Source organism: Colius striatus, chromosome 10, assembly GCF_028858725.1.
Source record: "Colius striatus isolate bColStr4 chromosome 10, bColStr4.1.hap1, whole genome shotgun sequence".
Taxonomy (NCBI): domain Eukaryota; kingdom Metazoa; phylum Chordata; class Aves; order Coliiformes; family Coliidae; genus Colius; species Colius striatus.
In genome coordinates this window covers 30,510,211-30,531,141 of record NC_084768.1, presented here as the reverse complement: position 1 = coordinate 30,531,141, position 20,931 = coordinate 30,510,211, and the positions used below count along the sequence as shown (strand labels likewise).

General features: G+C 55.1%; 1 protein-coding gene across 6 annotated transcripts in view; it reads left to right on the top strand.

Moving 5' to 3' along the window:
• The window catches only part of RNF220 (ring finger protein 220), a 229,049-nt gene that overhangs the window by 96,035 nt on the left and 112,083 nt on the right, over positions 1 to 20,931 (top strand). The gene's annotated exons all lie outside the window — the stretch shown is intronic.

Below are 20,931 nucleotides of genomic sequence, written 5' to 3'. Positions count from 1 at the left end.
ATGGGTGTTAAAAATTGTCACACCTGAGCGCCAGAAAAGGGAAATGGAAAGAGGGAGAAACTGGGAATGCAGCTGGATAAATGCTCTTTGTTACCACAGTCAGCAGCACCCGAGCAGAGCGAGGCAGGGGCATGGCTGGGCTGGCTCCATCCCTTAGTTCCCTTGCAAAGCAGCAAGTGTTGGCTGAGCACTCCCCAGAGCAGCCCTGCTGCTTTGGCTGGAGTGAAGCTGGGAGGTTCCATCCTTGCACAGCGAGGAAACCGCATGCCTGCTGTGAGGCAGGGTGTTGGGTGGCAAGGGAGGACCAGCCAAATGCCACCTGAGTCCCCTCCTTGTCCTCAGCCCCAGAAGCTGCTTTCCTGGCAGCTGGATGATGTTGCATCTGGTTGACCCAACCCTTTGGGGTGCCTGGTCCAAGCTACTGTTGGATAACTTCAGTGACCCCGTGACAAATGCCAGAGATGCCGAGCTGACCCCCGGCGCGAAGCGTCTGCGGGAGGAGATGCTGTTTAGACAGGCTGCCATGGGAGCAGCTGAGGCAGTGCAGGCCAGGGGAGCTCAGCCCCCTCGCTGCCCCCACACGGCACAGGAGGGATCCTGAGCTCGTTCTGGGAGTCTGTGGTGGAGCCTGAACAGCAATATGGGGTTGCCACAGGAGCATGAGGCAGGGCGGCTGAAAATGAGAGCCTTGGCTACGGACGTTGCTGAGCCAGCGGTGACAGGGACACAAACCTGCTGCCTGCAGGAGCAGAGCAGATGTTGGTGTGCTGGAACCAGTGCTGGCAGCCCCAAGATGCATGTGTGTAGGATGGGCAGACTTTTGCACAGCTTGGCACCACGAGCCTGCCCAAGGCTGGAAGCTGTTGGGAGCTGGTGCTCTCCAATAATTTGGCCATGCGGTCCCCTTCCCTCACCTCCTCACCCTGCATGGGGGCTCAGCCCCACTCTGCACTGGGCTCTGCTCCCTGCCTGACCCCTCAGCCCATGCCAGACAGCTGGCCTCAAACCAAAGCTGAGGTAAAATGAAGGCAAGTTCATACCATTACTCTCCTCTCCTCTTCCCTGCCTGCCTGCACTCGTCCTGCTTCAGGCTGTCTGGAATAACTCCTGCCTGGCAAGAAATCCCATGTCTGCCCCATCCAGCTGGCGTGGGGGTCCCAGCCTGCCAGGAGGGTATCACTGCCTCCACCTCCCAGCCCCACCAGTGCTGAGCATGGGGCTGGGCAGAGATTTTCCAGACCCCCTGGGTCCAGCCCCTCCATCCCTGCCTCATTGCTTATTTCTGGGCCATTATGTTCGACAGTGAGAATTTGTTCCTGTCCAGAGCAGATCCCCGGACAGTCTCAAACCTCTGAGGATTTATCATCCTGAGCTTTTGTTTGTGGGTCTCCAGGACCCTCTGCCCCACAGACAAGCCCAGATGCTCCTCTTGTCTCCTCCTTGGAGCCTGCTGCCCCCCAGGAGCGCTGACCCCTCTCTTCCTCCATGGATGCTCAGGCATGCAGGCTCCCCCACACCTCAGTCACACAGCAAAGGCCACTGCTGAGGGCAGTGATGGCTGTGGAAGGTGATGGCTGTGGCTCCTCTGTTTTAGGGCTGCCAAGGGATGCAGCCCAAGGCAGGGCATGCTGAGCTCTCAGCAGAGAAATCCCTTGGGATCCTTAGGTCCCATTTATCCTGCCCTGGGACTGGTGGCAGCGGAGCCTGGGCTTGTCCCCTTGCAGCCCCCAAACTGCCTCCCTGCTCACAGCCATGCTCCACAGCAGCTGAGCAGCTGGGAGAGCTGGGCAGAAGTGAGGTGTGAGCCCTCCTCACTCGTCTCAGGGGTCAGCACTGACATCCCCTCCTGTCTAACAGAGCTGGAACATCATCAGCCACCGGTGCCGAGCGACAGCAGGGTGGCAGAGGGTGGTGCAGGTGACAGCACCAACAGCTGCACTCTCCATCTGAGCAGATGTTCTGCTGCCCCACGGTCACAGCACTGAGGATTTGGGGTCACTCTCAACAGGTTCAGGTCTGTCAGGCTGCGGTTGCATTTCCAAATGGCCACCGCTGCTGCTTTAGATGGATGCCCCGTGTGCCACCAGCCCCCTGCTCACATCTCCTGTCCCTAAGGCCACCGTGCTGGTGACAGGCAGCCACTCTGCAAGCCAGTGGGGTGTGATGGGGCAGGAAAGGGCTGCAGGGGCTGGTTCACCAACACACCGCCTCACAGCCCCATTCCCTCCCTGGCCGCCCACATTCCTCTGCAGCGGAGGCAGGAATGGAGGGGGGGAAACCCAACCTTTGGCACGTTTATTGACACTCCCTGAGTTCATACTGTGACTCTACAATCTTTCCCTGAGATTATTAAGAATTAATTGATCACTTTTATATTCCCCCCGATACCCAGTGCTGCTTCCCGACAGGCGGCAGGAGGAGGGAAGGGAGACTGGAGGAGGGCGGGATGTGTGTAAAAAAACACACTGATAAATGTTAATTACTCTTTTACAGCCCTTGTCAAATTCCAAAGCAAGTCGTAAATTCATTAAACTCTAACGGATTAAGCACATGCAGCTTATTTAGTCACCATAAACAAGATCATTTGGATGTTGATTTTCCCCTTTTTATTGCTGCAGCAGAAAAGGGGAAAAAAATCAGATGAGGGAAGCAGTTGGTGATTACCAGGGAGTCAGAAAAGTTTGGATTTATTTCATATCTGGTTTTCTTGTGCTGTGGCAGCTCTCTGTTAGCACATCAGGCTTCAGGTTGTGTCTGGGCAGCATCTTGCCAGGGAGCGTGGCCTTCCCAGGGGCCACGTCCATGCCCCAAGTGCTGAGTCGGCATGAGCAGCCCTGGGATGGAGGGGCTGTGCTGCACAAAGGGTCCTCTCCATGCCTCAGGGCTTCCTTCTTACTACTGAGGCTCTTAAGACCCAAGTGAGGTCTGGATGAGCAGAGATGGGATGCTCAAAGCCATTTTGGTGGTGGTTTTGGGCTGGGCTGGCTGCTCTAGACCCCACAGTGCTGGGAGGTCTCCAAGGGGAGGTTGTCTCCTGCGAGGCTCAGCCGGGCCCGTGGGATGCAGGGGTCTGCCCTCAGCCACTCCACAAGGGATTGTGCAAACACAGCCAGCTTTAAAGCAGCTCTGCACATTCTGGGACCTTTCAGCTCATGAAAGTGCCGTTCTCCAGGCTGCTGGCTGTGCCCAAGGGAGACGTGTCCCCAAACAAGCCCAGCCAGGAGAGAGGAGGCAGGGAAGGGATGCCATGCTGGCGGGGATGTGGCCGACCCTCTCACTGAGCTTGCATGTGTTAATAATCCAGGCTGACCTCCTGAGCTGTGGGAACAGGGGAAGGAGAATGAGAGGGGGGTCATGGAGATTAATTAATACTCAGGGCTCTAATTACGAGTTTCTTCAACACTGGGCTTCTAATGAGGAACAGGCGCTGAGGCAGCCTTGAGTCTCACTGCCCCCAAGCTGGCCCTGCTGAGACATCTCCTGCCTCCTTGCAGAGGTGGTTTTACTGGGCAAGGGACAGGAGTTAGCCCCTGGCCACCAGTATCTCACTGCAGCTCTGGGCTATGTGGCCAAGGAGTTTCCACACTGCTGTGTAATCCCCATCTGTGCCTTGGGCTGAGCACCAGAAACCTGCTGCCATCCCCACACACTCAGCTGCCTGCCTCAGTCCAGTACCCAGGCGTGGGATGAGAGGAGAAGGTGGCCCGGGGGGCTGATAGGTGCCACAGCCTGGCCCTGTGCATTGGGGGGTGCTCCCCAGGTCCAGTGCTAGCAGGAGCCCTGGCACTGCTGGCTCTGCTAATACTGGTTAGCTGTTTCCAACTGAGTGGCTCGTGGCCTGCAGTGCTGGTCCTGGGACACCGCTGTGCTCCCCCAGCATCTCCTGGCCTCCGGTGAGACTGTGCACATGAGGAGCTGCAGGCAGCCATGCACTGCAGGCAGCAGAGGGAACTCTAAACACCTCACTGGAGCTTGCTGCCTGGCTCCTGCCAGAAAAATTTAGAGCTTTTACTTCAGAGTCCTCAGGAGCACTTCATCTAAAGGCTACTGCCCTCCTCCAGCCCCATGTGAGCCCATCTCTGGAATGGGTACAACCCAGGAGGGTCTGAGCCACAGGTACATAGGTATCCAAGCTGGCCCTACTCCCCTCTGCATTTGCATCTTGCGGGGCAGGGAGAAGGAGAGCAGCCACTGAAAGTCTCAAATAGGACAGTGAGGAGGTGCAGGATGCAGAGCCCTATTCCCAGCAAGTCCTGACACAGCAGGTACAACCTGCACAGAGAAGTGCCAGCAGAAGCATCCCTGCCCTCCAGACCTCCGCTGCATGGAGGTGCCCTCCTGATATCAACCTGGGCTTCTGAGTGCAGACGGGGCACCCAGGGGTTAATGGAAGGAGCGTATCCCATGCTAAGCAGTAGCTAACAGCCACCAGCTAATAACTTTATGGCTTCAAAGCAGGGCATTTATCATGCTGAAGTTTGTTTATGCACTAGTTATATGGTGCATTATACCAGCCCTGTGTTTGGCTGATAAATTCTCCGTGACAAGCGAGGCTACCAATGGGGACTCACCGAGTCCAAAAGACCAGTAGCTTTTTCCTGAACTCTGCTTTCCGAGATAAGGTTGTTGTTTCCCTCTTTTGTTTTGTAAGGAGGAAAGGAAAAAAATGCCACAACCTGTAAACTTCAAAGAAAAAAAAAAAAGAAGAGAAGAGGTAGATGTTTTGTTCAGGAGAAGTTGCCTGATGCTGTGGATCCCCCTCGGGGGAAGAGGAGAGTGTCCTGGTCCTAGCAAGGACCCGGCAGGATGTGTGTGAGGAACCCTGTGCTGGCAAATGATGCGTGTGGGTCTGTGCTGGGAGCTTGTTACACATGCTCTCAGTGCCCACACTGAGAGCTCGTCTACCTTCAGGGAGGGCATTTTTTTGGTGTGTTAGAAGTGTTAGAGGGCACTCTGGCAACCCTCTAGTTCTGCCTGATGTTTCTAAAGTGAGCCGTAACCGCAGCGTTGGTCGTCACTTTGAGGTTGTGCGTGTGTGCAATTTGCTGCTGAGGGTAGCACAGCTGCTGCCTTCACCTGTACCCCCTCACTCTGGGTGAAATTGCTTCAATCTTACTAATAATAATGACCTTTCTGGCTTGCTGTATCACAGGAGCCAAACCCACTTTGCAAACATTAACAAACTCGGCCTCCCAACTCCATGCAAAGATGATGGATCAGGATTATTTTTCCTGCTGGGGCAAAAAGCAAGGAGCCTGGTCTGAACCTAACCAGAGAAGCAGCCTTTGCTCTCAGCAGTAGACCTCACACTGCTCCACTTCAGGCTTTCATGGGTCTCAGTTGTGGAGCAAGACGTGGGGCTGCCTGGCCGGTAGGATGCAGCAGGACAGACCCTGATGCCAGGACCTGCCTCTGAGGTGGTTTGTGTGTCTTTGCTTTGCCAGGGAGTGAGACCCGCACTGACGGATGCTGGGGGGGAGCTTTGGGATGTGCCAGCTCAGCATGGCCCTTTCCCAATGGGGCCATGCTCATGGCCACAGTGCTTGTCCCTCTGCTCCGCTGTGGCAAGTTGAAAGCCCTCCACCGTAGTCCAGTGTTTGGGGGCAGATGCCCAGCCAGCAGGCGTGCGAGTGCTCACCTCCCTTCATGCCAACGTGCTTGCTCGGCGCATCTGCAGGTGCTCCGTGGCGAGGGGCTCTCAGCCCGTTCCCCGTGTGCATGTCTGGGTGTGTGTGCATAGACGTGGATTCATTAGTGCAGCGCCTGCATCTCCACCTCCGTCTGCTGCGTTAGGACCCCTCCACGGCTGCCCTTTCGCGTGGGCATCCCGTGCAGCGTGTGTCCTGGCCTGTGCCTCTGCATCTGCTCAGCCGGCACATCCCTGGCCACGTACCTGTACGGGCAGGCAGGGGCCGCGGCGGAGCCGCATCGGTGGCAGCGGCAGTGGCCCCCGCAGGCTGTAAATACTGGCAGCGTGGCGGGGAGGTTGAGCGGTTTATGGCTCAAGGTCAGGCCCATGAATCATAAAAAGGTGTCGGAAGGAGCATTAACTCCTAGGCTTCACATGGTCTCTGTGTGGTTTCAGGCGGGGCCCCGGAGGCAGTGATTAAAGGGTGCACCTTCCCCTTTCAGTTTTACGGTAAAAGGAAAGCAGTAAATTAGAAGCCCACAGGCTGGAGCAGGCTGGGTCCCGCCAGCGCAACGGCTCAGCCAGAACCTGCCGTGCACCCCGAGACCCCGCCGCCGGCTCTGCAACCCCCACATGCAGCCCCTTCCTGTGGCAGCCCCTTCCCCAGGGGCAGGGACAGGAGCAGGGCCCAACCTTGTGCTGGACAGGCAGCCACATTCATGGTGGATACACCACTCCATCTCTGCTCAGCCCATGGTCAGGGTACATCCTTCCATCCCTGCCCAGCCCATGGTCAGGGTACATCCTTCCGTCTCTGCTCAGCCCATGGCTCAGGGTACATCTTTCCATTCCTGCCCAGCCCATGGTCAGGGTACATCCTTCCATTCCTGCCCAGCCTGTGGCTCAGGGTACATCCTTCCGTCTCTGCTCAGCCCATGGCTCAGGGTACATCCTTCCATCCCTGCCCAGCCCATGGCTCAGGGTACATCCTTCCATCTCTGCTCAGCCAATGGCTCAGGGTACATCCTTCCATCCCTGCCCAGCCCATGGTCAGGGTACATCCTTCCATCCCTGCCCAGACCATGGCTCAGGGTACATCCTTCTGTCTCTGCTCAGCCCATGGCTCAGGGTACATCCTTCCATCCCTACCCAGCCCATGGCTCAGGGTACATCCTTCCATCCCTGCCCAGCCCATGGTCAGGGTACATCCTTCCATCCCTGCCCAGACCATGGCTCAGGGTACATCCTTCTGTCTCTGCTCAGCCCATGGCTCAGGGTATATCCTTCCATCCCTGCCCAGCCCATGGTCAGGGTACATCCTTCCATCCTTGCTCAGCCCATGGCTCAGGGTACATCCTTCCATCCCTACCCAGGCCATGGCTCAGGGTACATCCTTCCATCCCTGCCCAGCCCATGGCTCAGGGTACATCCTTCCATCCCTGCCCAGCCCATGGCTCTGTGCAGCTGGAGGTGCTCAGCCCCTCTCACCCACACAGCAGCAACACCTTTTGCTCTGCACCTTTTTACAACTCCAGCTACAATTCAAGTAATAAAATGTTTTGAATCTGGATAGATACAATTAACGTTTAATGCCCATGTTTTCTTGTGCATTGTCAGGACTGTTAAGAGCTGAGTATTGACTGGAAAGGAGAGGCAGATGTTTCTGCTGCCAAGGTGGGATTGCCACGGCAGAGGCAGAAAGCCCTGATAATGGTCAGGTCCCTGCCCCGCATCTGGACCTCAGGACAGTGAGCTGGGGCTGGGGAGAGCTGAGGCAGTGTCCAGCACTGCAGGGCTGTCCCTGGCCACGTGAGGCAGGGAGGAAGGGATGAAGGCTGCTTGTAAGTTCCTGCTTTTTCCTACTGCTCAGCTAGATGTATCCTCCAGAGCTGCAGCCTCATGGCCAGCACTTGGGCATAGGGCATTGCTAGAAGTTTCATCTTGCCAAAAACCTATCTCCCAGAGAAGGGCTTTCAGGAATGGAGAGGTGGATTCACCCTGCCCCTTCCTCATCCCAACAGCAATGTCATCTCCCTGAGCCTGACCCAGCTGCCAGCTGCCCTGGCATCCCTGGCTCGTCCCACTGCTGCCTGCCAGGCTGCCAAGCAGGCCATGTGGTACAAGCAATAGCATCTTCTCCAAGCTGCTGCTGCTGCAACCAGCCCTGATAAGGTGCCGTGCAAAGGGCCAGGGTGGGTTTGGCCATTGCCAAGCTGATTTCCCCCAGCTCCCGCCAGCTTGGTAGGGCTGCTTACCCTCCTGGCCGGCCTTCGGGACCTGCGGGCTGCAGGTCAGGCTGCCACCGCCTGCCTGGTACCTGCAATAGCAAGGGCCTGGAGACAGGCAGGGGGCTGGACGCTGCACATCTGCCTGGGGACACCACACATCTGCTCGGGGACACTGCAGATACCACAGCCCTTCTGGCTCCTGGCAGCCGGCGAGGAGCCTGGGGCTGGGGAGAATGAAAAGTCCAGGCACATGCTGTGCCCTTGTCCCTGGGCTGGGGAGGCGTGGAAGGGAGCCTGGTAGCTTGCTGGGAAGGAAAATACTTCTCCTTCCCCTTAAGAAAAAACCCAGTGCTTTCTCCCCTGGGGAATGGCATCGCAGAGCCCTGGAATTGACGGGGCTGCCAGCGCTGATGGATGGTGCCGGCGGAGGGAGCAAAGCGGGTCAGCAGAGCAGAAACCAGCAGGCACAAAGAGAGAGCATCCCTGCTCACCAAGGCAGGCGGTGACAGCCTGTGCCGGGGCTGGGCCCACAACAGCCCCCTCTCTGTTGGGCTGGAGAGGAGGCACAGCTGAGGTGCCCGGGGTGCCATCCAGCGCTGCCCCCGGCCTCACCCCAACGGCACCCGCTGACAAGAAGCGCCTTTCTCTGTCTCTGCACAAGCCCTGATTGTTCGGACACTTTCCCTGCTTCTGCTCTTCCCAGAGGCTGTTCTGGGAGGAAAGGGAGGACTTGGAACATCTGCAGAGCCAGAGCTGCTGTGGCTTCAAGGTTTCTAAAGGGGCTCCTTGGGCAGCTCCAAACCAGGACATCGTGGTCCCTCTTGGCACCTCTGCTGCGTGAGCCCACAACCCTCCCGTGCCTCAGTTTCCCCACCAGTGGGTGAGATCCTGCTCTGCCTTTGCAAGTGTGCTGCAAAGAGCAGATGCATGCACTTGAGACAAGGCACCCCCAAGAGCTGGGGAGCTGCAGTGCCAACTGCCCACGGCAGCCTCGGCACAGGCAGCTATGCTGTCGGCTTCTCTGCAGGCTGATGGGAAGAACAAAGCTTGTGTAAATGGTGGAGGTGGTGGCTGAAGGGGGAGATTGAGAGACCAGGCAGCTGTGCTAAGTCAGCCCTAACCTCACTGAAACTTGTGTGCAGTCTCAGCTTCCTCATGTGAGACACTCAGACATCCTCCCAGCAGGAGGGGGGACAGCAGCTTGCGGTGATGCTGGGGGGATGCCGACTGTTGTGTTGTGACCAGGGCTCACATACAGCCTGGGAACCCCTGGCTCAGCTGGTGGGAAGTGTGTCCTCTCCAAGCACTGTCCCCATCAGGCACACATGGAAGGGCAGGATCTGTCCTCATCATGCATGAGTGAGTGGCAGGATTGGTGGAGAAGAGGTCACAGAGGAGACAAGCCACACTCAGCTGTAGAAAGAGACAGCTTTTTGAAGGGCTGGAGTAAAACAAGGGTGCAGTGGGACTCAGGCTTGGCATCCAGGACAGTAGGCTGCTCCCCATCTTCCCTGTGAGGTCAGCAGGACCTTCTCCTTTCTTCCCCCAAGGAGAACAAGCTCCTGTCCCAACTGGGAGGCCCTTTGCACAGCGCCCCCCTGGATGAAGGCTCCCAGTGTGCAGGGATGCAACACTGCATTGCCCCTCCTGCAGCCTGGAGACACAGAGCATGCCTCCCAGCAGACTGTGGCTGGAAGGAGCCCAAGAGTCCTGGCTCCTGTCCCATGCTCTGCCTGCAGCAGGAGGATATGCCTGGAGCTGGTGGGCAGGAGGGACATATCTCCAGAGAGATCTGAACCCTGAGCTGTTGTCTCTGCTCTCCAACAAGCCACGTTGCCGAGCCTTTTACAGCACTGACCGCTGCTCTAGCAGCAGTGGGGAGGAGGAGTGTGGGGAAGGGGCTCAGCTTCAAATCGATGCTGAGCACTGTGATAAGAATCTCTTATCACCCTTGTCATTGTAATGGCTGGGACTGAAATGCTGGGCTGAGTAAGGGCCAGATTTCTGCAGTGCTGAGGTGAGGAGGAGACAGGTCGCAGCAGGGAGACAGCAGTGGCTCTGGGATGAGGTCTCAGCTCTTCAAGCACCTCCTTGCTCTCACCAGCGATGGCCAGAACCAGCTTTTCCTGCCTTTCTCCGCCTTGGGGCTACCTCATCTCCTTCTCCTGTTCCTTAGAAGGAAGAGGAGCTCCCAGTGATTCTGGAGCATGGGTGAAATGCAGTGAAAGAGCAGGTCCTGCAGATCCAGACCATGTGTAGTGATGAGGGGCACACACAGAGGAGCAACTCAGAGACTTGAACATTGCTAAGAGAGACTGGGAGTGAATGGAAGATATGGGAAGCATCCAGTTCCCATCTTTTCAGCCCCTTCTTACCCCACCCCAGGCCACGCTCAGCCCCAGCCCTTTGGGGAGGGGTAGGAGCAAGACAGGCACACAGAAGCCAGTGGAGCAGACAGGGATCTTGAGGGAGCTTCCAAGCCTGTCCAAAAAAGCTGTCCAAAAGCAGCTTTTCCAATGGGTAAGGAAAGGGAGATGGTAAGCTTATATGCTCTGGGTAGTATTGGACCAGACAGTGGCAGCATGGAGTGTCCTCAGCTGTAAGGACGTTCCCCCAGAGCCCTGCAGCATGCTCTGCCTTCAACCACTCGTGCTTCTCCCCTGTGCTTTATTAACAACTGTTGATTGTGATTCCAAGGTCATCTGGCCATGGAGAGATGCAGATAAAATCTAAGGTTGCTGTAGCCTCCTGCCTCTCCGAACCCACCAATCTCCCTGTCTATCTATGAGATCTCTCCTCCTGCTAAGCTTTCCTCCAGCAGACAAGCCCAGGAAGGTTAAACAGGGTCCTGTAGCAAGGCCATTACCTTGTCCTCATCTGATAACCATGCAGCTGGGGGATGTGTTAGCCTTCTGCTTGCCCCATTCCCCTTTGCCATAGCTGTGTGGGATGTCTTGCTACCAGATGGGGATCGCCCAGCAGGGACAGCAATGCTGAGGAGGGCAGCGCTGCTCCAAAAGCCTTTCTGAGGGTCTGTGGCTGCTTGGGAGGTTTTGCTGCTGGCAAAGATCCCATCAGCCTCCCAGCACAGGGTGCCCTGCCACGGGGGTTTCTGGCCAGGATGAGGTAGCCTGGTGCTCTGCAGAGCTGGGGACTCGCTCAGCAGGGGCTGTATCAAGCCTGGCAACGGTTCTGCTACAGGGGACAACTCTGAAGCTACAGACTGGTTTTCCCTACCATGAATCAGCCCCAGGTTTCATGGCTGTTCCCAGCTTGGTGGCCAGGGAGCAGGAGGGCAGAGATACTGATGTGGTGCCATCCAGCTCACCACACCAGAGAGGCACCTGGGGACCCGCCTGTTTAATTCCAGGAGCAGAAATGTCAGCTTGAGAGAAATTGACCCCACTGGAGGATTTATGCATTTCTCCTTCCCTCTGCCTCCTGCCAGGGGCTGCACTAAGATCCCACACTGCACAGTCATCTCGCTAAAGCCGAGGGGGGCTTAGTGCTTAAATGGTTTTCATGCCGCCGCGGAGTTTAGTGCTTGTCAACGAGTCTGAGGTCTCGCTGAACAGCCTTGACAAAGAGAGCAGCAGGGAGATGGGGACAACAGGCACAAGTGCTGGGTCTCCAAACCACCGTGCATACATGGCAACACCACACACCCAGCTCCACCCATCCCCTGCAGCACAGACACAAATTTGGCTGTCCCGTGCTCCGGTGAGAGGTGTGTTTGGCCCAGCTCTATGTTTAAACTTCATAGAAACACTTGCATTAAACCTCACAAATGTGAATAAGCAGAGCTCACCCACGGTTTGTAAGCTTTTGTAAGCTTTTGCAGGAATAGATAGGTATTCTGAGCTCTATATTCCTCAGGCTGCTTTCAGTACAGGGGTGAGCCCAAAGCCAGCAGGGCTGAGTGCTGTTGCAGTAACGTGCTGGCTCTGCAGATGGGGATAGCAGAGCTCAGAAACCAAACCCTGCTCCAGATGCCACTTTAAAAGCTTGTCCTGCCTGAGGAGGCTGAGGAAGGCACCCTCACCTGCTCCTGCACTCCTGCCTGCCCTGTCAGGAGGAGAAGACCTTGAACTCATCTCCCTTGCTTTTGAGGAACTGGATTTTCCAGAGTGAATTTGCTTGAGCATGGGATAGATCACTCCAAGTATGGGACACGGATCAGCGAGGGTGCAGAGCTGAGAGGCACATGGAGCAGGTGAGCCAGCAGTGCCACAGTCTGCAGGCCACTTGTCCCATGGTCCCCCAGGAAGCCATCCCACAGCTTGGTGGCAGCATGGGGAGCAGGGGGGCACATGTGGCAGGGCAGGCAGCAATAGCAGCCCCCCAGACACCCGCTCCCGGGGAAACTGCTGCCACCGGTGGGTCACCCAAGTCAAGCGTTTGAGCAGGGTTGGGAGGAGAGCTGGGTAGTTTTATGGGCAGTAATAGTATTTACAGCCCTGCCGGCTGAGGCACTGATCCAGGGGGAAGAAAGCCCTCTCCCCAGACAAAAAAAAACCCAAACCAGATTGCAACACTCTCCTGCCTGCAGCCTTCCCAAGGGCAGGATCAGCCCCAGCCTTTTTTTGAAGCATCCTTGGTTGACCAATATGTTGTGAACCTGTGGGTTGGTGCCACCTGGCACAGGCAGCACTCCTGTGCTGATGAGCCTGGTGTAAACTCACACATCTCCACGGAGTAAGTCCTCCATTTTCACAGGCAGTGCTAGAGATTTGGTTTCTTCACCCCACTCCTTGGCTGTGCCCTGCCATCCGCAGTAACCACCTTCCTTGGCAGCCACATGCACACCCCACATTGTTTTCCCATCACCTGCCACAGACCCCGTGTGTTTTCATTTAGTTGACATAGGGGTAAACTGTAAAACATGTGTCTGCTTCCCAAGGAGAGGGTAAAAAAATGACTCCAACAGCTTGGTCCAGTTAACAGCTTAAGCTCTTGACTCCATGGTCGGCTTCTCAGGGACTTTGTTTCATGCTCTGCATTAATGGGTCCCCTTCTCTGGCTGGACCAAGGTGTGCCTCTGGGGAGGGGGAAGGATATCTAAGGGCAAGGATCCCTGCTCAGGGAGTGTAGTGGGGCCTCGCTGTCCCCAAGAGCAGGGAGGCAGGAGCACTTTCCACCCCACCCTCTGTGGGCTCCTCCCAAGCACAGCTCCCCATCCATCCCATACATTTACCTAACGCTAATGAGACGTATTGATTGGAATGATGGGATTTGTAAAGGTCGCAGGGTTAAAGTACATAAAACCAGCCTTTCTGGAGCTGCAATATCAGGGCCGATGGGTCTGGTGGGAGAGATTAAAGGCCTCGTGCTGCAAGAATGGAGAGAGCTGACAGCAATTACATTTCAGATGTGTGCATAGTTATAACCCCCCACTCCGCAAGATAGGCAACCACGTCCCCACCACTGCAGAGCTGGTCCCCACCCCCCACCCCACCATCTCCTTGTTGAAAGCAGGATTTCAACAAAGCAAAGCAGGGAATGAAAGAAGGAGAGAAAGGGGGAAAAGACTGGAGATCCCTTTGAAGAGGTGGTGCCCATCCCCATCCCTGCAGCTGGGCTCGTGTCCCTGGTTTGGGATTCCTAGCTGAGTTGTTATGGCATCACCGTGCTAAAATCCCACTGGTGGAATGTAAACTCTGAAAACACTGCAGTCCCTTTTCTTAGGGCAGGACTCCCACTACTGGTAATGAGTTGGCAGGTCACAAGAGCTCTGCCTGTCCCCTGGAAAGGTTCAGGCTTGAGAGCTGGGAGTCCATATCCCCAGAACCACAAATGCGGTTCGCTGGAGGTTTGTCCCAGGTCAGGGGTAACAGGTCTTGTTGTAGGAGGCAAATAGATCCAGACATCAGTTTTTCTAGAGGTGTTTGTCAGGCACATCTAGGGCTGCCTGGGAGCTTAGTCCCTCTGGGCTCTGCCCACCAAAGATTTCTCCTGGAGCCTCAAGGGCATCCCAGCTCTAGTAGAGTCATCTCAGCCCACCATCCCTCTTTGCAGGCCCCTCTCTGCACCAGGCTTGTTTCTTGGTCTAAAACAGAGAATTAAATGCACAGCCAGGGCGGTTGTGCCACCTGAATGTTATGTGCTTCCATTTAACACTGCGGGCTGCTGAGATGGAGTGGAATAAACACGTGCCTCAGTGGCTTTCCTGGGTCTCCAGAGGGAGCAAGTGGACAGAGACACGAGCTAGGCTGAGGGGGGTGCTCATCTTAGGGAAGGATTAGTGTCAGCTGTATTACTACCCATAAAAACAGCTAAATTAGCTCCATGACCAAGCTTCCAAGCTCAGCTCCAGACAGGAGAAAGCCCAGCTCAAGGGCCTTTCAGCCTCAGCTCATCTTGACTTCACCCCACCCGCTGTACCTCTCATGGCAGGGTTAACACCAGAGGCACCTGGAACTCAGTAAACCCAGCTCCATCTGGCATCACACCAAGCCAAGAACATGAGCAGGTGCTGCACTTCCCCAGGGGTGAATCCTGAGATGCAGCCCACCAGGGAAAAGGAGCCACTTGCCATGCAAGGAAGAGGCACATTGCTCTCCTGTAATTATAGCTGTCTCAGGCTTAGAGCCTTTCCCTGGTGACAATGCAGGGCTTAGCACACGGCATGAAGTACCAGTGATCTTAACAGCCCCTGCAGAGCAGTTCTGCACAGCAGCTCTCCTCTGCTGCCCATCCACACATACTGGAGCTTTAAATTCTCCCCCAGGGCCCTGCCAAGGTGTCTGCACCGGGAAGCAGGAGCATCCCCCAGCACTGAGGCTCACCATCACTCTCAGGCACTCACCCATCTACCTCGGTCTTTATTTATCCCTCCCACACAATCTCTTTCCCTCTCTCAGATGGTAATGAGTGGTTTGCACTGGGAACTAAATGAAGTTGATTGCCCACTGGTGTCTGCCATTAGTGGTAATTAGTTAAAACATCAGAGTATAAACAGTAAATTGGCTCTAATAATTAATACTAGCACTCAAGCATATGAGAGACACAGAGACTGGGAGAGAAGCAGCAGCAAGCTTGTAAAATCAGCTGGGGCTGCTTTAATTAAAAAAGAAGGAATGTAAGTTACACAGTATTGGAAAAAGGACAAAAGCCATCAGGATCTTACTCGTTAGGAGCATGGTGGTGTCTCCCCTGGAGTGCAGCAGAGCTGAGGGCTTGCCTCGAGCCTCAGGCACTTGCTGCAAGGCGCAGAACCTGTGATGCAGGGGTGGCTGGGACACCACTTGTGTGATGAGTTTTGGCCTTCCCACCAGTCTCCTGAGGCAACAGGGAGCACCATAACATGTGGATCTGCTCCTGCAGATGGTAGATGGGTGGGATGATGCCATAGGATTTTCCAGGGGAGATCTCTTTGGATCAGAGGAGCTGGCTCATTTGGCTGGTCTCTGCCTAATAAAGACACCATCCTCTTTCCTTGGATGGTGAGTTCGGCCTGAGGTGTCCTTTGGGAAGGGGGAGCCAGCACAGGGTGGGTGAATCCTGCTGGGGAAGGCTGAGTTTACTCTTAGAACAACGATTTTTTTCCCCACAGGTTTTGCCAACCTGCATCCACCCACTTCTTCCAGCCACCCTCTTCCCCTTGCTCACCTTCTGCTCCTCCCAGCCAGCCTCTGCTGGGGATTTCCCACAGCCCTGCCCCAGCAGAAAGCCCTCTGCTCCTTCCCCCCTGAGTGCCTGCAGCACTCCAGCTTAAAAACAATAGCAGTCCTTAAAAAATACAGCGTCAAGCAGCAACGCTCAGGTGCAGGGGTGCTGCTGAGCACCCGGGGCTGGCGGGGAGGGGGTGCAGCACAGCTCTCCCCATGAGGGCAGGCGTCCTGGCCGTGCCCCTCGCAGCCCCCGGCTCGGGCTGAGGTGGCGGAGGAGGGGGAGGCTGTATGGACATCGCTATTAATCATCCCCCCGTGCGTTAACCATGCTAATGTCCTAAGTGACAATAGCCCATCTCAGCTCATGATTTAGGGTCTGTGAACGGAAGCCGGGCTCCTGGGAGTAAATGCGTGAATCCTCCGCTGGTACTAAACCTTCTAATAAATCTAACGCACACCAAAAAGCCCTGGGCACTAAATCCCAGAATCCGGTAATTGAAACCCTTACAGCTCTCAGGGAAAAAAAAAGGTAACCAGTGAGTGGAAACGAGTGTATGTTTTTGCAGAATATACATCCTATCTGCACCTGATTATCTCCAGCAGAGACAAAGGAAACCTGGGCCCTCCTCGTAAAGCGCCTCGTTCCAGACTTAAAATTACACCTTTGAAAATAAGAGCCAAGCTTCCTTGTGCTGCAGGGGCTGATTGCTGTGCTCTGCACACCCGAGTGGGCAGCAACGAGGAGCGGTGGCTCCAGGCTGCGTCCCGCCGCTGCCCCGGCATTGACAAACGCCACCAGGACTGTGGTGGCCCGTCCGTCTGCTGCCTCGGGCTGTAGCGCTGTGGTGTCACGGGGGTCAGTGTGCTGGGGACAGACCCCAACCTAGCCTAGCTCATGCATGCCTTTGCAGCAGGCTGTTAGGACCAGCAGAGGAGCGTCCCTGAGCTGTCACTGCTTTGCAAGTCTCAGGGGCAGAGGAAGGGCAAGGTGTTCCCATGGGGCTCAGCATCCCAGCCGAGGTGGGGTGGTACAGGACAGGGTGGGTGAAGGTTTTCCCCTACCAACTGGCTCTTTGTTGGAGGGAACAGCTGGACAAGCAGAAGTACGTGTGTGAGGCTGACCCTCACCTCTGTGACCCTCACCTTTGCAGGCACAAGCGTGTTGGTGCTGCGGCAGCGATGAATCCAGCACCTTTCCCATGGCTCGTGTGTTGCTGGTAGCCAATGCTGAGGGTGTTTATTGTTTTGTTTACTTGAAAAAAGATCACTGTGGTGGTTTATTCTGCTTTTAATCTCTCTTACAGACCACTTTGTAATGCCTTGGCAGGGGACTTAATAAATACAGTCTTTTGGATAATGAATGGGGATGATACAGGCAAGCTCAGGGGAGGTTGCAGAGGAGAGATGCTGTCACCTGGCCGAGTTTGGAGGCAGGAGGACCATGCCTGCCCTGGGCTCGACTTTCCAGGTCTCACAGCCCCAGCTGGTGGCCAGGACACAGGCATTGCCCAGCTCTTTCCTGGGTCATCATCCTTCCTGGTGTGAAGAGGGCTGAGGGTGGCAGGGAGAGGGCAGATGCCCATGTCCCGCCTGGCAGTAACCACGAGCCTGTCACTCCCCGGGGCTGGAGGGTGCCCTGCTCCCCAGGGACCTGGCAGCCACCCTGTGCATGCCACAGCACCAATTCATGCAGCGCTTCTGCACACTGCCTTTCTACCAGGAGAGATCCTGGGGCAGTGGAACCATCCCCTCGGGGACAACCACGGGATTTCCATCGCCTCTCCCCTTCCTCCCGGGGGGAGCCTGAGCACCCTCATTTCTCAGGTCAGCGCTTGGCTAATGGTCTATTAATTTGTTCAATTGTCCCCTGTGAGGCAAACTCCATTTCTGCCCGAGATTCCTCCTTGGCTGTCGACACGGTGATGGATAGGATGAGTGGCTGTCACCGCCGGCGCCCGCTCGCCACGCGGGCACCCGCGCCGGCCCGATCCCACCACCTCACACCCAGGGTTCTGTCTCTGGCAATGAGAAACGACAGAAAGACTTAAGGACAAATAAGGTTTACAAACCCAATTTAAAATGATTACGGGAGGCCCCGGCTGCAGATGGGCCCAAGCTGATTCGCGGCCGCAATCAAATCGAATTTCCTTATCGTTGTATTATTTTAGGGCGTTATCTGGGCCCATAATACAGTTATAAATTCAATTTCATCTGCGAGCGTTCATTGTTTACTGTCTCCTGTTTGCCTGGGAAAATGTAAACACTTGGCAGCCTTCGACTGCAAAATTAATTTCTGGTGGAAAACTGGAAAGGGGAGAAAAAAGTGGAAAGTGCCAAAAAAGTCAACAACAACAGCAACAAAAGAGAGAGAGACAAGAGGAAAGATGGTGACAGAAGCGCCGCTGGGATGGCAGGGGGTGGATGGGGCCGGGTACCTGGGCAGCAGCGTTGGCTCTCGCCTCTCCTCCACGCTGCCAAGTTTCTCCCCTGTGCAAAAGGAGCAAAAAAAACCCCAACTCAGTGACCTACTGGGGCTGCCAAGGGAAAGTTGAAGGTCTCCCATTAATTCCAGACTAAAAATGACAAATTCATCTTCTACGACAATTAAATGAAGTCAGTAATTGATGCTAATTGATCTTCAGCTGAGAGGGCTCTTACTGCTTTGCTGTGCTCTCCCCATGCTCTGGCACTTTCCCCCCTTCCCTCTCCTCCTCCCCGCAGCCCCTCATCGTGGGGACATCCCCCAGGCCTGCCCAGCCCAGTGCATCTCCTATGGCCACTCATTCTTGCATTTTGCATTTGTTTTCTTCTCTGTTGTTTTATTTCCCCCCCGTTTTTTTTTGGAGGCAGGTACCAGGCCTGGCTGTGTTAGCGACAAAGGATTTATAGCCTACAGCTGTGTAGGTTTCCACTTAATTTTTATAAGCCCAGCATAAGAGCCAGCGGGGGGTAAAGCACACTTGGATTTTCTCTACTTAAAATATTACAATGTTAGCACTTTTGCTTGAGCCCTGACAAGGGGCCGCTGGGGGGGTTGGGGTGTGTGTGTGTGTGTGTTTGAGGGGGTTTTTCTTCTGTGTTGTTTTTTGGTGTGGGGTGGGGTTTTTTCTTTCCCTTTTTTTTTTATGAGAGCCCTTTAATCTCAAGCCAATATGTCAAAATCAAATTAAGCCTTGGAAGGGGAGAGGGCTCGGCGTGCCAAGCTTGCTCGCTGGGTTGTAAATGTACAATCGTTTCTGGGGGCTGTTATTAAAGCGAGGTGACTGCTGCCCATTAAGGGACCCTGACGTCACGTCCTCCAGCCGCGCTCGGGAAGCGGCACCGGCGGGATGGGGACGGGACTCGGCTGTGCGGTGGCCATGGGGACAGGAGGGACTCGCTCTGGCCCCTGCACCAGAGCAGAGGGAGGTTGCCACCAGCCTTGGTGTGAATGGGCTGAGTGATGACCCCAGCAAAGGAAGCCTGAGGGACTCCCTGGGGACACGGGATGTGCTTCCACGCAGAAAAGCGGGTTGAGACCCCCCACTGAAACCTGCTGGGGCTTGCAGCAGGGCCTGGGTTTTGGAGGTAGGAGAGTTTGCTCAGCTAGGACTTTGCCTGGCTCTTCTGGTGAAGCAAAAGGGGAAAGTCACAGGCCTTTTTCAGTTTTCTGCTGAAAAAGCCCCTGTTTTCTTTGGCTGAGAAGCCCATTTCTTGCCCAAGCAAAAACCTTTCAGCATGGTGGTGGTGCCAGCTGAAAAGTGCCCTGCAGAGCTCCCTGCAAGGTGTAGGGTACCGTCATCTTTCTGATCTGATTGATTATCTCTTGATACCTTTGCCAAGACATGATTAGGAGCAGAGAAGGAAAGCCTTGTCCCTAGTGGCTACTGAACCTCCCTGATGTAGAGGCAGGACTTGGGGTGCTCTGCTGTTGGGTACATGCTCTACAGGGCAGTCTTGGGTCATTTTCAGGGGGTCTTAGCCATGTCAGGATGCTGCCATCAGTGCTGTGATGAGTATTTTAAATCCACATTTCTGCTGAGCTTCACTGCAAGCAGAGTAACAGCAACACTAAAGTATCACCGTCCTTCACTCAAGATGGTTTATATTTAACCACTGTGCTGATATCTGATGTATTTAGACTGTGCAGGTCTCTAAGGTGGTCACTTACCACCTTCTAATCTACGCAGTGGAACTGAGACAGGCTGGAGAAGCAAGAGGGTGTGTTGGCATGCTGAGATCTGCTCACCACCTTCCTCTGTCTGACCTGACCAGCTCCTACAGATGCTGAGGCGGGTGATCCCTCCTCCATATCCCCAAATCCCTGCTGGCAGTGCATCCAGATGGGCAGCTTTGCAGCTCGCTGGGAGCTGACTGGGGCTGGATGCTGCAGTCCCAGCAACGTTACCATCAGCACTGGAGCTGTCCTGGGTGGGCATATGAGCTCATTAGGACTGAGCTGAGAGACATTAAGCATGCTGCTGTGGGCAGCATGTCAGACCCTGGGGTGGGCAGTTCTCTGCATCAGCTGGATGATGTGATGGAGAAGCCTACGTGCCCTTGACAGGTTGCTTTTGCTGGTCTTGCTGGGTCGCTGCTGGGAAGCAATAGCATGAGTAGTTCTGTTCTCTGCTCTTTATGGGTCCCACTAAACCCTGTGTAATATACTGTAAATAAAGTTTATAGCTGAAATCGGTGTTTTACAGGGGAAAACCAAAGTCCAGCTGCAGAGCTACAAACAAATGCACTGTATGCAAAGGGGAGACAGCACTGGTGCCTCCCGATGAGCCCCTACCCATTTCTTGGGTACATTTCCCTGGGTCTTAGGGAGAGTGTAGCTCACACCAGCTGGGTCCAGCATTGGATGTGCTCATCACCTGCACGTGGCTCCCAGCTCTCTTAGTGCCTCTTCCTCATCAACATTTGAGACCAAAAGTCATTTGCAAAGTGAAAACAACTGACTTTCTGCAAGTCACACAGGTGTCGTGGTTCCAGGCCAGGGGTTAACGAAGCCCCACGCAGCTGCTCACTCCCCCAGGCTCCCCACACCTCTCCTAGGATGGGGAGGGGAACTGGAAAAGGAAATCAGAACTCGTGGGTTAAGAACAAGAGTAATAACTGAGCTAAACTAGACTAAGAACAAGTGTAATAACTGAACTAAACTAAAGTAACAGTAAGAAGTATAATAGTAGTAATGAAGAGAAACAAAACGAAAGAAGGGCAAGCGCTGCCCAACGCAATTACTCACCACCTTGTGCCCAAGCAATGATCTGCCCTTCCTACCAACAACCCCCCATTTCCATACTGGGCATGGTGTCCTATGGTATGGACTAGCCCTTTGGCTAGTTTGGGGCAGCTGTCCTGGCCATGCTCCCTTCCAGCTTCTTGTGCATACACCAGCCTCCCCCCACCCCCAGGTCACTCACTGTCAGGACAGGGTGAGGAGCAGAAATGGCCTTGATGCTGTGTGAGCAGTGCTCCACAA